This window comes from Saimiri boliviensis, chromosome 7 (genome assembly GCF_048565385.1).
Source record: "Saimiri boliviensis isolate mSaiBol1 chromosome 7, mSaiBol1.pri, whole genome shotgun sequence".
Taxonomy (NCBI): domain Eukaryota; kingdom Metazoa; phylum Chordata; class Mammalia; order Primates; family Cebidae; genus Saimiri; species Saimiri boliviensis.
Window position 1 is genome coordinate 76348584 of NC_133455.1, and position 16328 is coordinate 76364911.

The 16328-nt window shown below is 38.2% G+C and overlaps 1 protein-coding gene and 1 pseudogene across 4 annotated transcripts in view; one reads left to right on the plus strand and one right to left on the minus strand.

The window, feature by feature from the left end:
- The window catches only part of TAFA2 (TAFA chemokine like family member 2), a 545001-nt gene that overhangs the window by 174223 nt on the left and 354450 nt on the right, over positions 1-16328 (minus strand). The gene's annotated exons all lie outside the window — the stretch shown is intronic.
- LOC101047775 (keratin, type II cytoskeletal 8 pseudogene) lies at positions 8091-8969 on the plus strand (annotated as a pseudogene).

Consider the following 16328-nt stretch of genomic DNA (forward strand, 5'->3'; position numbering starts at 1 on the left):
AAATTAAATGTATCCTCCAAAACTAAACCGTTCTTTGTTCTTGCTAATAGATTAATACAAAAATCCTACTAAATAGGACATCTAGGGCTACAAGTTTGACTCCATCATTGGTTTTATCCAAAATCATGTCTAACCTGACTAGCATTTCATGATAAATACTATGCCTGTATATGGAATATCCAAGTTATTACTGAAATAGCAATTGCCTTTGAGGTGGATAGTGCTATTTGTATTGACAGAGATTAAATAGGTATATATGGATATTAAAGCACAAGAGATTCACATGTAAGTTGTATATATAAAGGTATATAGAAACAAATTTAAGAGATAATAACGTAACTCATACATATAATCATGTTTGTTGTGTGTTATATCATCCAGAAACTGAGGTGATTGATTTTAATCATTTTAATTACTACTTTTTTTGTTTTCATTTCACATGATGTAAAAAAATGTCATCACATGATGTTATTTTAAGCCACATTCACTAGGCACATTATGTGAGCTATTTAATTTCCTATCTTGTAAATTATCAAAAGTTTATATAGTTGTATTTTCTTAAGCTACTCATATGATTAGCCTAATTAGGTCCTATTTGCTTGGACTTCAAAACACAGATTTTGGAATCTCAGTAAGTCTCTAAACTTTGTCTGAACTAAAACACTTGCTTTAAAATGCTCATTAAGTTTGATATATCAGTGTTTTGTAATGCATCCAGCTCTTGATTCTGTTCAGTAGTCAACCCTGGAGATTTAGCCAAAAAATCTCCATTGGTTTCTAAGGATTCCCTGGCAGCAAACGCAAGTCTCATTTAAGAACCACAATTATCTGCTTCCTTCATCCAAATTTTATACTTTTATTCATTTCCCCACAACACTGCAATTTTGGTGGGTACAAAAACTCAGGAGCACTATTGCTTAATGCATAGCAGTGTATAGCCAAATCACTGGATTTGTGAAAATACCTTTACCACCCACAGATTGAAATGACATGGAATAGAAATGTATTATCATTTAAATGATTTATCCAGAAACACAATATTCCAAAGTGCCAAGCTCTAACATCCAAAACAGAAAACAATGCTATAGCAAAGATAAAGCAATCATTTAAGATTTATGAGAACCCTAGAAAAACACCTGAAATGATCAAGGCTAAGCTGTATCACCAAGCATCTATTATTACAAGTGAATCACTTTCCATCATTTTCTATGTATAAAATGGGAATCTCATCTGTTTTTTTTTACAAACAGAAATGTCATTAGAATAAACAAGAAATCGTGGGAAAGTTTGAACTTAAAGAAAGATATGTGAAAAAATCAGAGGTGTTACTATTTTTTTAAAGGTCCATCTCTCAGAGCATGGACTTGTAAGTCAGAAAAACCAAACAATATACTGGACTCCAACAAATAATAGCTAAGAAAATTTGTCAGGTTTACTTAACATCAAGTCTCAATGCACACATATGGAATGTACAAATATTATTACATATTGGTGGTATTGTTGTAAAGAATGAGCATAATATAGATAAAGCTAACTGTATATCTTTCATTCTCACATGCCCTGTTTAGACATTTTGCTCTTTTCTCAGTGGCTATAGATAGTTTGAGGAGGGTGCATCCATCACATTTAAATTTCATGTCTGTTTCCATTTCACAGTCTTAACCCTAAACTACATTCTTTCTCTGCATTTCTGTTTTGTATTCAGTGCTCCTGTCCTTATCAATTGCTTATTGTTTTATATTATTAATTATCTACTCCAGGGTCCAAATCTGTCTTCCCAAAGAAAAATAAATAAGGAAGAGATGGTACAATTATATAGTATGACCAAAAATGAGATTTCATATGAACCACTGTAATAAGATATGTAGGATATCAAAAAATAAGCCATAAAAAATTTGAGTCTAACCAAGCTAAAATGTAAAATATATTAAAGCTACTTAATTGAAGCTACCATTGACCTTCTTCACAGAACTGGAAAAACCACCTCAAGCTTCATATGGAACCAAAAAAGAGCCCACACAGCCAAGACAATCTTAACCAAAAAAAAAAAGCTGGAGCCATCACACTACCTGACTTCAAACTATACTACAAGGCTACAGTAATCAAAACAGCATGATACTGGTACCAAAACAGAGATATAGATCAATGAAACAGAACAGAGACCTCAGAAGCAACACCACACATCTACAACAATCTGATCTTTGACAAACCAGGCAAAAACAAGCAACGGGGAAAGATTCCCTGTTTAATAAATGGTGTTGGGAAAACTGGCTAGCCATATGCAGGAAGCTGAAACTGGACCCTTTCCTTACACCTTATACAAAAATGAACTCCAGATGAATTAAAGATTTAAACATAAGAACTAACTACATAAAAAACCTAGAAAAAAACCTAGGCAAAACTGCTCAGGACATAGGCATAGGCAAGGACTTCATAACTAAAACACCAAAAGCAATGACAACAAAAGCCAAAATAGATAAATGAGATCTAATTAAATTTAAGAGCTTCTGCACAGCAAAAGAAATAATCATTAGAGTGAATCAGCAACCAACAGAATGGAAAAAATTTTTACAATCTATCCATCAGACAAAGGGCTAATATCCAGAATCTACAAAGAACTAAAGCAGATTTACCAAAAAAAAAAAAAAATTCAAAATTTGGTGAAGGAGATGAACAGACACTTTTCAAAAGAAGACATTTATGAGGTCAACAAACATGAAAAAATCCTCATCATCATCGGTTATTAGAGAAATGCAAATCAAAACCACATTGAGATACCGTCTCACACCAGTTAGAATGACAATCATTAAAAAATCTGGAGACAACAGATGCTGGAGAGGATGTGGAGAAAAAGGCACACTTTTACACTGTTGGTGGGAGTGTAAATTAGTTCAACCATTGTGGAGACAATGTGGTAATTCCTTAAGGATCTAGAAATGGAAATTCCATTTGACCCAGCAATCACCTTACTGGGTATATACCCAAAGGATTGTAAATCATTCTATTATAAAGACACATGCACATGTATGTTTGTTGTGGCACTGTTTAAAATAGCGAAGATGTGGAACCAATCCAAATGCCCATCAATGATAGACTGGACCAAGAGAATGTGGCAAATATACCATGGAATACTATGCAGCCATAAAAAACAGTGACTTCCCATCCTTTGTAGAGACATGGATGAATCTGGAAACCATCATTCTCAGCAAACTGACACAAGAACAAAAAACCAAACACCACATGCTTTTACTGACAGGTGGGTGATAAACAATGAGAACACTTGGGCACAGGGAAGGGAACAATAGTCACTGGGGTAGGTAGGGGGTAAGGGGGTGGAGGAGAGGCGAGAGGAGGGACAACAGGGGGCAGGAGGATGGGGAGCGATAACACTGAGACAAATGCCTGATGTAGGTGACAGGGGGGATGGAGACAGGAAACCACCATGGCATGTATGTACCTATGCAACAATCCTGCAGGATGCAGGAAGTGAACACGTACCCCAAAGCCCAAAGTTCAGTAAAAATAAAAAATAAAGAAAATAAATATAATTTTTGTGATTTAATAGGAAATACATGTGTCCACCAAATCATGATGATATTTGTAAAGGAAAGGGCTAGATAATTGAGATCTAGACAACACAAAACCATGTTTTATATTTGTCCTCTTCTACAAAAACTTCAGGCAAAAGTACTAACAATTAGAAAATTTGGGATTACCTTGTCCTACCCTCTTAACACAATGACACTTTGTCACAATATGGATTGAAACAAGTGGTAGAAGACAAGCAGCTAATGTGCAGACCTGTAAACAATCCACAAAGCTTCCACTCCTGCATGATCTGGCAATGGCTATATTTCACAAATGTTAGGTAGAGCACCCTTATATAGAATAAGAAAGAAAACTTCCAATTATATGTATCGCTTTATAGATGGCTAAATCACAAGCCTTATATTTAATTTTGTGATTATATATGGTAAAAAGAGAGAGAACTCTGCACATAACTTAGGTTCTGTATGTAAGATTCATAATAAAATATTTTCTTTCTTTTTAATAAGACTTTTATAATGCAAATAAGACTTTTATTAATGGAAATAAGCTATGGTAATCGAACCAGTGCTAAATATTTCTTCACTCTATTACCATTGGGACTAGTTAAGACTTTTATTCCTTTTGCTCTAGTATACCTGTTCTCTTGGGAAATGAGGCACAGAAGAAATCCACTTCACCTCAGCTTCTTCTCCTGCATGCTAGCAAAGGAGTGGAAGAATGAGTGATAACAATAAAAACAATCTTTAGGAGTTATTTGTTAGGATAAAGTTTGTGGTCCAAGAACATTTATTCTCACTGTAGTTACACCTACAGATATGAAGGAGTCTCCATTTTATGCATTTAACCATCCAGTATGGTCAGTATGCCAGCCAACACTAGCTAGTTAACAGCACGCATTCAAGAAAGAAAAATAGCTCTACCAGCAAAACATTACAACATGGAACCTCCCTTCAGGACAGATTGTTCTCAGAGGTAAGTGAACTGAAGAACTAAAGTTGCATATTCAAAGGCCTCTGCTCATATAACCGTCTTTCTAAAGCACCAACATCAACATATTTCAACCGTACCATCAAAAATTGTAAATGCAAATTGTTTAAAAAAGATAGTAGCAGTTATGTGTCGAAAGGAATGCAATTCTATGTCCTCAAAAGAAACCAAAAAAAAAAAAAAAAAAAGAGTCCAACAAGAGACTGTTTAATCACTAGAGTTCATACTTTTCTCTGAGTATAATAGTTTAAGAAAAAATTTTGGACCATGATGTGCACTAGCATTAAATGCCTGAGCAGAGCAACTTCACAAAGCACAATGAGAGAGAGGCAGTGATACTGGGACCAACACACTTTTATAACTATGTTTTATTCATAGTCCTTATATGTGTTTGATATTTGTACATTACTTCATACACCTTAATGAGCCATCTTTGAGGGAAAGGTAGAACATTATCAGATTTTAATATAACAAAGCACCATATTCAGGTTTCGGCTAACAGCTTAAGCAACTGAGAACTCAACTCATAGGCAGGTGTTGAACAATGAGAACACATGGACACAAGAAGGGGAGCACTACACACTGGGGTCTGTTGGGGGAAAATGGGGGAGGGAAGGGGGGTGGGGAGGTGGAGAGAGATAGCATGGGGAGAAATGCCAGATATAGGTGAAGGGGAGGAAGGCAGCAAATCACACTGCCATGTGTGTACCTATGCAACAATCTTACATGTTCTTCACATGTACCCCAAAACCTAAAATGCAATTTAAAAAATAAATACATAAAATAAAAAGAAAAAACAAACAAACAAAAAGAACCAAAGCAGCAACCAATCTGTGCTACAAACCTGTCTACAGTAAGCCTCGATAACATACTGCTTTCTGACTTGTTCCTTTTGCAACAAGATTTCCGTTCCTTTTAGAATCTCACTTTTTCACTCTTTCTACTATCTTGGACTTCCCTGCAGGAATAAAATCAATCACATAATAGTCACTACTCTAACTTCTCTTTGCCATCAGCCACTTTGGTCCACCCCTACCATTTTCCTTGTGGATGAATTTGGTTTCCTTGATCATGATGCAGGTATTTTCCTGCAGTATGCAATCATACAGCAAAACAGCAGTCAAGTGGTTAAATGTTCAATCTTGAGAAATTTCCCCAATGGTAAGATGTATTCTATTGTGAAATTATGCCCCAAGGTGGTGGTGGAAGCCTATTACCTGGGTCTATTTTCTAAAAATTCTCCAAAGAACACCCTGAGGAAAGCCCTACATTACGGGGATATGAAGGACTCGTCCAAACTACAGCCATCATCATTTTGTATTTGCTGAAAACCTAGTGACCTTATTTCCTCCCAATTGATATCCTATTATTTCAATTGCTAGGGAGAAGAGTTCAAGACACGTCAGGTAGAATACTACACAAATCAACAGCGCCAGATATCACTACTGTTTAGCAACAATTTAACCAGTAATCCCCAAGTTAACACTCTTCTTGCAATGTACAATAGACATGAAAGTACTTCACAAACTTTGTAGTAGTCTACAAATGAGACTTATTACCAAGGCATACTAAAATAGGTAATAGGGTAAATGAATAAACAAATTATGATATGTGTGTGTGTGTGTGTGTGTGTGTGTTACACACACACACAGTGGAATATTACTCAGCCTTAGGAAGAAATTGTAACATAAATGAACTTGGAACATGTTAAGCAAAATAAGCCGGACACAAAAGTACAAATACTATATGATTATACTTACCTGAGAGGTACCTAGAATAGGTAAATGTATTGCAACAGAAAGTAGAATAGAGATTACCAGGAGCTAAAGGGAGGGGGAAATGGTGAGTTATTATGTAATGAACACAGTTTTTGTACAGGATGATTTTTAAAAGAGTTCTGGAACACATAGTGGTAATGTACAATATTGTGAATGTACTTAATGCCGATGAAATGTACAAAAAAAGCTAACATGGTAAACTTTATGTCTATGTTACAACCATAAAAATGAAGAATAGCAGATAAGATGGCAAGAGTCATAATGGGAACAGCTCTGCTTACTGGCTCTGCCATATAAGCTGCATTTATTTTCTTCCTGACACTAAACAGTATTTGAAACCGTATTAACCTATTTGCTTACCTGTGTACTGTTCCTCTCTCCCCCTACTTGAATACAATCTGCTATAAGAGCACAAACCTATGCCTTCTATTTCACTACTTTATTTCCAGCATTTATGATGTTTCTTATCAGAGTAGGTACAGAATAAGTATTTGTTGAATAAAATAAATAAATGGGAGAAACACTACAGATGTCCTTTTAATTTTGAGTTTGGTTACTCTGCATGATCACACACATTTTCTTATGTCCAATAACTTTTAATGACTCTACTTTTTGTAGGCAGTAGAATGCTTTCAATTGTTGTTTATATTATATGTAAGTCTTGTATCTGTAAATAGAAGCTAAGCTCCTTGACCAACCATACGCTATAGCTCTATTTCCCCACAAAGTAACTTACTTTTGCATAGTGCCATATGGTAGACTAAGAACTTTTACATCTGTGATCATCTTTGGTTCACATGATCATGAGGCTGGCAGATGGAATCATCCCTCTTGCAGAGATGAGGGAGCAGGCTCAGAGAAGGGAAGTGACTTGTTCAAAGTCAAAGTTAGTAAATAGCACAGCCAGAACTCAAAACCAGTTATCCACTGGGCACAGTGATTCATGCTGTGGCTCAATGCTTTGGGAGGCCAAAGAATGAGGATCACTTAAAAACAGAAGCTGGAGGCTGCAGTAAAGTGTGATGGCACCACTGCACTCCAGCCTGGGTGACACAGCAAGACCCTGTCTCAAAAAAATGTTTAAAAAGTTCTTCCAGCTTCAGGCCCAAAGTTCTTTCCATTAAAAGTTTGATAATGAAGAAGCAGTAGCTTCTCTGCTCCTTCTGGAATCTCCACCTGGTTCAGCCCGCCTACCTCCACTCCTGCCTCCACCACGTACATCAGCATGACCCAGAAGTCCTACGAGGTGAGCACCTCTGGCCCCTGGGCCTTCAGCAGGCACTCCTACATGAGTGGGTCTCACGTCCACACCAGCTCCTTAAGCTTCTCCGGAGAGGTCAGCAGCAGCTTCCAGGGTGGCCTGGGTGGAGGATATGGTAGGGCCAGGAGTATGGAATTCATCACCACCTACATGGTCAACCAGAGCCTGCTAAGCTCCCTTAACCTGGAGGTGAACCCCAATATCCAGGCCCTGCACACCCAGGAGAAGGAGAAGATCAAGACCCTCAACAACAAGTTTGCTTCCTTCACAGATAAGATACGATTCCTGGAGTAGCAGAACAAGATGCTGGAGACCAAGTGGAGCGTCCTGCAGCCCCAGAAGATGGCTTGGAGCAATACAGACAACATATTCTAGAGCTACATCAACAACCTGAGGTGGCAGCTGAAGACACTGAGCCAGGAGAAGCTGAAGCTGGAGGCGGAACTTGGCAACATGCAGGGGCTGGTGGCGGACTTCAAGAACAAGTAAGAGGATGAGATCAATAGCGTACAGAGATGGAGAATGAATCTGTCCTCATCGCGAAGAATGTGGAGGAAGCTTACATAAACGAGGTAGACCTGGAGTCTCGCCTGGAAGGGCTGGCTGATGAGATCAGCTTCCTCAGGCAGCTGTATGAAGAGGCGATCTGGAAGCTGCAGTCCCTGATCTCGGACACAACTGTGGTGCTATCCATGAACAACAGTCACTCCCTAAGCATGGGCAGCGTCGTCGCTGAAGTCAGGGCACAGTACGAGATTGCCAACCCAGCCGGGTTGAGGTTGAGATCATGTACCAGATCAAATACAAGGAGCTGCAGATGCTGGCTGGGAAGCATAGGGATGACCTCAGTGCACAAAGACTGAGATCTCCGTGATGAACCGGAACATTAGCTGGCTCCAGGCTGAGATTGAGGGTCTCAAAGGCCAGACGGCATACCTGGAGGCTGCTATCACAGATGCCAAGCAGCACGGGCAGCTGGTCGTTAAAGATTCCAATACCAAGCTGTCCGAGCTGGAAGCTGCCCTGCAACAGGCCAAGCACAACATGGTGAGGCAACTGCGTGAGTACCAGGAGCTGATGAACGTCAAGCTGGCCCCGGACAATGAGAGCGTGACCTACAGGAAGCTGCTGGAGGGCGAGGAGAGCTGGCTGGAGTCTGGAATACAGAACATGAGTATCCATACAAAGGCCACCAGCGGCTATGCAGGTGGGCTGAGCTTGGCCCAGGGAGCCTCACAAACCCTGGCCTCAGCTATTGCCTGGGATCCAGCTTTGGTTCTGGCATGGGCTCCAGCTCCTTCAGCCACACCAGCTCCACGAGAGTCATGGTCGTGAAGATCCCGACCCTCAGTGGGAAGCCGGTATCTGAGACCTCTGGCATCCTGCCCAAGTGAACAGCTGCAGCAGCCCCTCCCATCCTACCCCTCCTGTGGCAGTCCCGGAGTCCATGGGAGAGGCTGCTGTGCAGGGGAGCACAGGGAACAGGAGACCCACCTGAGGCTCAGCCCTAGCTCTCAGCCCACCTGCAGGGGCAGTTTACTGCCTGCAGACCCCCCTTGCCCATGCCTCCAACTACAAAATAATTCAATTGTCTTTTTTTTCCCCTAAAATACACCCTCAGCTAGCTGTGCCACCTGTCAAAAAAAAAAGTTTGATAATGAAAGCAATGATTCGAATGTCATATTTCCATAATGTAAAATAGAATATGTTAAAATAATTCCTACTAAATTTTTTTCTGGACCTATTAAAAAAATTGCCTTGGCCATGGGTTTGTTTAAAATGCTAAAGAGAGAGAGAGAGAGCGAGGGAAGGAGGGAGAGAGGGGGGGAGAGAGAGAGAGAGAGAGAGTGAGAGAGAGAGAGAGAAATTATGGCTAGAATATAAATTTAGCTGATTATTTGTCAATAGAATGATAAATAAACAGTTATGCATTGCTTAATGATCAAGATACATTCTACGAAATTCATCATTGGACAATTTTAATGTGTGAACCTCATAGAGTGTACTGACACAAACCTGTATAGTACAACCTACCACAAACCTGTAGGCAACTGTAACACAGTGATGTTTGTGTATCTGAGTATATCTAATTTCATAGAAAAAGTACAGTAAAAATAGCATATTAAATCTTAGGGAACCACCACTGGATGTATGTACAGTTCATCATCAGCAAAAACATAATAAGCTTATGACTATATAGAAAAAACTGACTACAAATATATGATGGGGCCAGTAGGAGCCAGGCAGGCAACTCAGTGAAGTGAGGGCTCAGTCATCTCACTGCCCAATTCAACTCCAGAAACCTTTCAGCTTCAGCCCATTGAGGACACATGGGAAGGGGAGTCTCGTACCACCCCCTCCTCTCATTTTCCTTCAGGAGCCAGAAATCCAGAATCATATCTGAAACTGATCATTTTTAAATGTTATCGATTGATCTCATTTTTGAGAACATTCTGCACGCCAAATACAGTCTGTGGGCATCCAGGGTATGGCTTCAGTTCTAAGCCATCTTATTTCTGAGTAGGTTTTAGAACCAACAGCACTTTTTACTCCTAGACTGTCTAAACTATTACCTGAATCAAAAAAAAAAAAAAAAAAAAAAAAGCAGGAAGAGAGCATATGAAGACCAAAAAAAAAAAAAAAAAAAAAAAAAAAAATCTAGGTTATTTTCCCTGTGCTTCTTATTTATCCACATTGAAAATTTTGCCTAGACTCATGGGCCTTAAATGAGTGTCATTATATGAAATAATTGGGCTTATAAGCATACTTTAAAGTCCTTAGATTTAAAGATGTTTAATGTACAAATGCAACTTAAACTAAGTTTGCCCTCCATGGGAGAATCCAGAGGCTAAACACAGAGTATTTATTATTGCAAGGACAGGATCTGATATTTCCACTCTATACTTTAGCAGTGGCACATAAAGATTATAATTGAGAATGAAAGAAAGAAAAGGCCCTACTGAAAAACAGATGTCTTGAGCGAGAAGCAGCAATCACAGCATCTGCACTTCGACGTCGGAAGAAAAACACTGGAGGAAAACAATAAAGCACAAGGTATAAAAATACCAAACAAGTCAGCTGGTTTTTTCAGTTGATAGAAAAAAAAAAAAGAGTACAAAAGGATATTTAGAAGACTTTGATAAAATTCTGAAGCCTTAAATAGCTTATGGTTCAGATGAGCTTAGAAATGGAGGCAAAAGGAGTAAAAGAATAAAACGGCTATGCTTAGTTTTTCTCCTAGTGTAAGGCTTAAAAGACAATTCAGAACTGGCTCAAATTTAGACTCTTTCACCAAGATCAGTACCATTGCTTCTCTGTTGGTACCATCTTTCAAATGTCAAATTCTCTCCAATTTATTACATGTAACCTTCCAGAAAGCACCTTAAAAACTGCCTAACTTTATTTGCTTGCAAGTGCCCTATGCTATGTTTATATATTTTACTTGCTACATAACACAGAAAGAATGCAAGATTAGGAGTAACAACACTTGGATTCAAGACTTGATCACCTGTCTAGGTAGATGATTTGTGGAATCATTTAATCCCTTTGAGCCTCCACTGATTATTTTGTACAATAAAGGTAATATACTTGCCTTAACTACCTCACAAGGTTGTTGTAAGGATTAAAAGAAACAACCTATATAAAAATGTCTCTTGAGTTTTAATCTTAATAATACATTATTTACAAAGCCAAAGGTTCATCCTCCAATGAAACTACAACCTGATGATTCAACAAACATTATTAAACATCTACTGTTATTTTAAGCACTGGCAATATATCTGTGAAAATGGCAAGGTCCTTGCCTGCACCCATGGAGCCCATAATCTGATTACAGTTGTAAATTCTTAATTTGGGGTTTGATGATGGTATAGTAAACAAAAAAAATTTCATCTTTCAGCTAATAAGTAGATTACAGGTTTATGATAATGTATTGTTTTTCATTAATTTTCATAGAGAAAACAACATAATGGCATTATCTTAATTAAATTCAAAAAGGACTTAGCCTGAAACCACATAGTTAAGGCATTATTTACTACACATGTGTCATTGGAATAGCATAATTATTAGGCACCACAGACACACTTATGTAAACATAAGAAAAATGCAGCTGCTTACTCAAAGTTTGATTTGTGGAAATACGATATAGGCACCCAAAACAGCAATTATTAATTTTTCATCTTATGCAAGGCCCCACGGTGGACACTATAATGGATAAATCAGCAAGCCTCAGTTTACTGCTTCCTTCAAATAACTTGTAATAGAGGAATAAAAGATTTGTGAGCTCATGTAAGTAAGAGAATGATGTATGAATACTGAAGACGGGATTACAGTGGCTTAGAAAGAGATACTAAATTTAAGGCGTCAAAAGGTGCCCTCATGAAATTTTGACCAATAACGCAAAACACCAGACGAATAAAAGCTTCCAGTTTGAGTCTAAGTATGTATTCACCCACATTTGGTTCTTTAAACTGAAGCAAATTACTTTAATGCAGCTTTTCTATCTATGAAATTAAAAAATAGAAAATTACCAATATTCTGATCTTCTCTAACCCTTGAGTTGGAAAAACTCATATAGAATGAACAGATTCTTCTGAATACCAGTTACCCCACAGTTTTGGTAGCTGCATTAGATAACATATGTGAAGCACTCTCACTATTTCTTACACCAAGTAGGTCCTCAATAAATGTTGAACCTTGATCTGAAGTAGGAAATAATTGAAGTAAACCTTAACATATTGATAAGATTTTAATGTACAGAGATAGATGAAACCAATGTCAAGCCAAAAGAGCTGACTGAGGAAAGACACAGAATATAGAATATGCCAAGAGTGTGAATGGCAAGTATCGCATTTGACTCAACTCTAAAGTGTATTAAGTGGAGGAATAAGAGGTAAACTTGGAACAATGGAGCTGACCCAGAATATTTAGGATGTGACAGCCACATGGAAGTGTTTGCCCTTAATGTAGTAGGTACCAGCGAGGCATGGCGGAACTGCAAAGGACGTCAGCTTAAACATGGAAAATCCATACAAATTATCTTTGTCATTTGATGATCAAACATCTCCAAAGAAAACCAGTCAACAAGTTCTTTGGATAAAGTATTTGCCACTAGCTCATATGACACCACTACTACTTCCAGTTAACATAGATAGAAAAACATTCTTTGAAGATTTGCACTTCCAAATATTTGTAGTTGCTCTTTTAGTAGGACACGAGTGAATGCCTCTCTCAACATTAGATGCATTGCATTTCTCAGAATTTATCTTTAATCAAGCTATCTTAAAAAGTTGAGAAGCTCAATGGAAAGATTGGTATCAATAAAGTACAGAGTTTGTAACTTTTTTCAGAAAGACTTTACCATTTCTGAATCACTATGATACTCCATATAAATACAAAAGAAAACATGACAAAAAGATGTTCTCTAGGCTACCAATATGTACTGTATCTTAAAACTACTATGCAATATGTTTGTACTATGATGAGGAGGGTTATAATAAAAGTATAAAGAATAATTTGAGAGAGAGAAAAAAAAGAAGCTAAAAGATAACATCTAAGCTTAAATAAAAGCAAAAGCATTTCAGCTGTGGTACCCTGCCTCCTTTTATGAGTTTTTCACTCCATTCCTTAATAAAATTCAGCCACATTTCTTAACTGAAGTATAACAATACTTGGTAAATAAACTTATTTGTTTCTACCATAGGAAGCATCTAAATTTAGTTTCTTATTTTTACAAACCTCTTTCAAATGGATGAAATATTTCACAGTCATAATTCAATACAGTGAATAAGATGTTTTTACACATATTATAAAAATAGGGAAACTGAGGCTTAGATGGGTAAAGTGACTTGCCCAGTCAGAGTATACCCATAAGGGACAGCTTTAGGACCCATATGCAGGTCCCATGATTATGAATCTCTTGTGCCTTCTAGCATATCATCCTATAGCAAAACTAGTGAGCGTGCTATGCATCAGGTAAAGAATATAGAAAGAGTTCCTGGCATTCACAGTAGTTGCTGTTCTGCACACAGGGAGAAGAATGACATAATGCCAGGGTCCATGGCAGCTTTGGCCCTTTTTCATTTATCTAACATAGTCCTACACCTTCCATACTGAGAATTGTACAAAATTAATCGAGTTCACAGAACCCTTGATACCATCTGCTGACACCACACTGTACAAACATCAAATGTAGATGATAATACAATTAAGGTTTAATCTACTTGGGGATACTAGCCAATTTGTGGACCATCTGGGGAGCGTGTGTCCTCCACCTCAGTTCACCTTTGCTGTTTGTCTGATTCTGCTCTCTTTCTTTCTGAAGGTGTGAAGAATGAAAACTGATGACTACATTAAAATATAACTCAGAAGGCAATGGTATGCTGGAAAACTACATAATGGTCTGCAATGGTAAACAGAAATAATTTGAAGTTCTCTGCTACTGGAACTTTTAAGTGTCACTTTTTTTCTCCATTCATGCCAGTGACTGGAGTGTGGGTGTTATGTCATGTCTGAACAGGTTTCATTCCCACTTTCTGATTAAGGAGAATACTATGATAGATCCTCCAAGACAGATAGAATAGGAGACAAAATGAGTCTCTTCTCCTTTCAGATTTTGTATTCCTGTGCACATTAGACAGCATGTCTAAGGATACTAGCTTCACTCCATCGCAAGAACCAATCAGAAAGGAAATAGAATGTATAACCAATGGCACGCACTCAACTCTAGACATAACCCCCATAGTTACGTCAAATAGTTGGGTAATAAATGAGAGGGGCTATGCTGTGGATAAGGACTCCCTTTGAAAAGAAGAAAGCATTTTTTCCAAAGCCAGAACTTATCTTCTCCTCCGTTAGGCTCAGACCTCCCTCCTGGCATTAGGTTAAATCCTAGCATTCAGAATAAAAAACTTAAGGAGACCTATACCGTTGCTATGGGAGTCACATGGCATTTGTTAGTCTGGCTCGCATGTGTTGCCCCAGTTCTGGAAACTGAGCTGCTGCAATTTTCCCAGGCCTCATTCCTTTCCTGGGGCACCTGAAGAAGACCTCAGTTTGTTCTTTCTATGACCCCCTTCCCTCACCACCACTCCCCCATGGAGTACTGTTTCTGAAACTTAGTCCTGGTCTTTGCTACCTCCAGACAATGTTTCTTCACACTGATTTCCCGCTTGCATTTCCACTGCCCTCCTTAACAGCACTCTGGCTATATTGCTTTTGCCTTATCCCTAAGTGCCATGCTTTGCCTACCAGAATGGATCCTCAGAACATACATTAGGCCTGACTCCAGCACTAGGCCCTTTCCTCACAGTGGCAAGGTCTCATGTGGGTCCCAGTGGTCCACATCTGTGTCCACTTACTGGAGTTAATCACTAAAGGCTTACACTCTAATTGAAAGAGATGTACATTTAAAAAAGGATTGATTCTTGACTTTTGTTTTATATTGTTAACTATTACAGGCACTTAAGGATAAAATAGCATGGTTCATTAATTTGTGGGCTACTGGCATAATTCAGCTATAATTACAACCACCTTATAATTGATAATGTAATGATAGCACTGAATAGTGGGAAACTTGAGAACAAGACTTCCTGGACTCAAATCCCAGCTTTGACATTTGCTAACTTTGGGCCATTGGGCATAATTAACAACTGCCTCAATTTATTCAACTATGAAATAAGAAAAATAATAATGCTTTCTTAAAGGGCTTTGACAATGAAATGTATTCAAATATATAAAGTGCTTAGAGCAGGACCTGTTCATAATAAATGCTCAACTAGTAGATGTGTATTAACTGGAGGTGGGGGGTGGCTGCTACAGCTAAAAAATAATAAGAGTCACAGAGACGACCAAGTAAAGAAATAAGTCCCATACTGAAATTCACCATTAAATGTTTCAAGAAGATTTATCTGCCCCTCCCCAGGACACGCTGAATTTGACTCCAATATGTCAGTAACTATTTCGCAGGGAAGTCTGGAGTACTAGGTCTACCTTGACAGCCTATTACCTACATGGAAGCTTTTTCTCTGTTAAATGCAGAAAATATTGCTTCCTACCTAGTAGAGTTGGCCTTATTACAAAAATCACTTAAGACAGATAAAGCACTTAGAATAATGCCTGACATACAGAAAACACAAGAGTTAGCTAATTGCTATTATGAGCGTAGCGTAACACAATGGTCAGGAAGATGCAATGATCAAACTAGAATGTCCCTAGGTGATTAGAGCCTGGTGGATCAATGTAACTGGCAAAGAGGGAAAGTCGTGAGCTCCGGTGCAGGACCCTTCTCACTGAAAGTAAGTTCAAATCTTAATTGTACCTTACAAACATACCACATGGAAAAAAACACAAAATACACAGACCAGAAGGAAGCAATCATAGCCACATTCTCCTACAAGCAGAGAAGAACAACCAATACCCAAAGATAACAACTCACATTTTGCAAAGCTTTAAAATGATGTACTCATTTAAAAACTCAGTGAGAAGGTGCACTTAAAAGAAAAAGTAGATAAAAAGACTTTTTGAATAAAAGTTAGGGTCCCCAAGCAAGGATGCACCAGTCCAACAAATACAGGTAGGAGGCAAAAAAGGTGTGGGCACAAAGGAGAATCAAAACAATCTAAAGGAAGGGAATTTCAGAGTGGACCGCCATGTGGTAATTACCAGATTCTCAGTGAATAGGTCCCAGAAATAAATACCTGAGTTCCGCTCTAGTATAAACATATATTAGTTTATTTCATGGTAAATTTCACGGC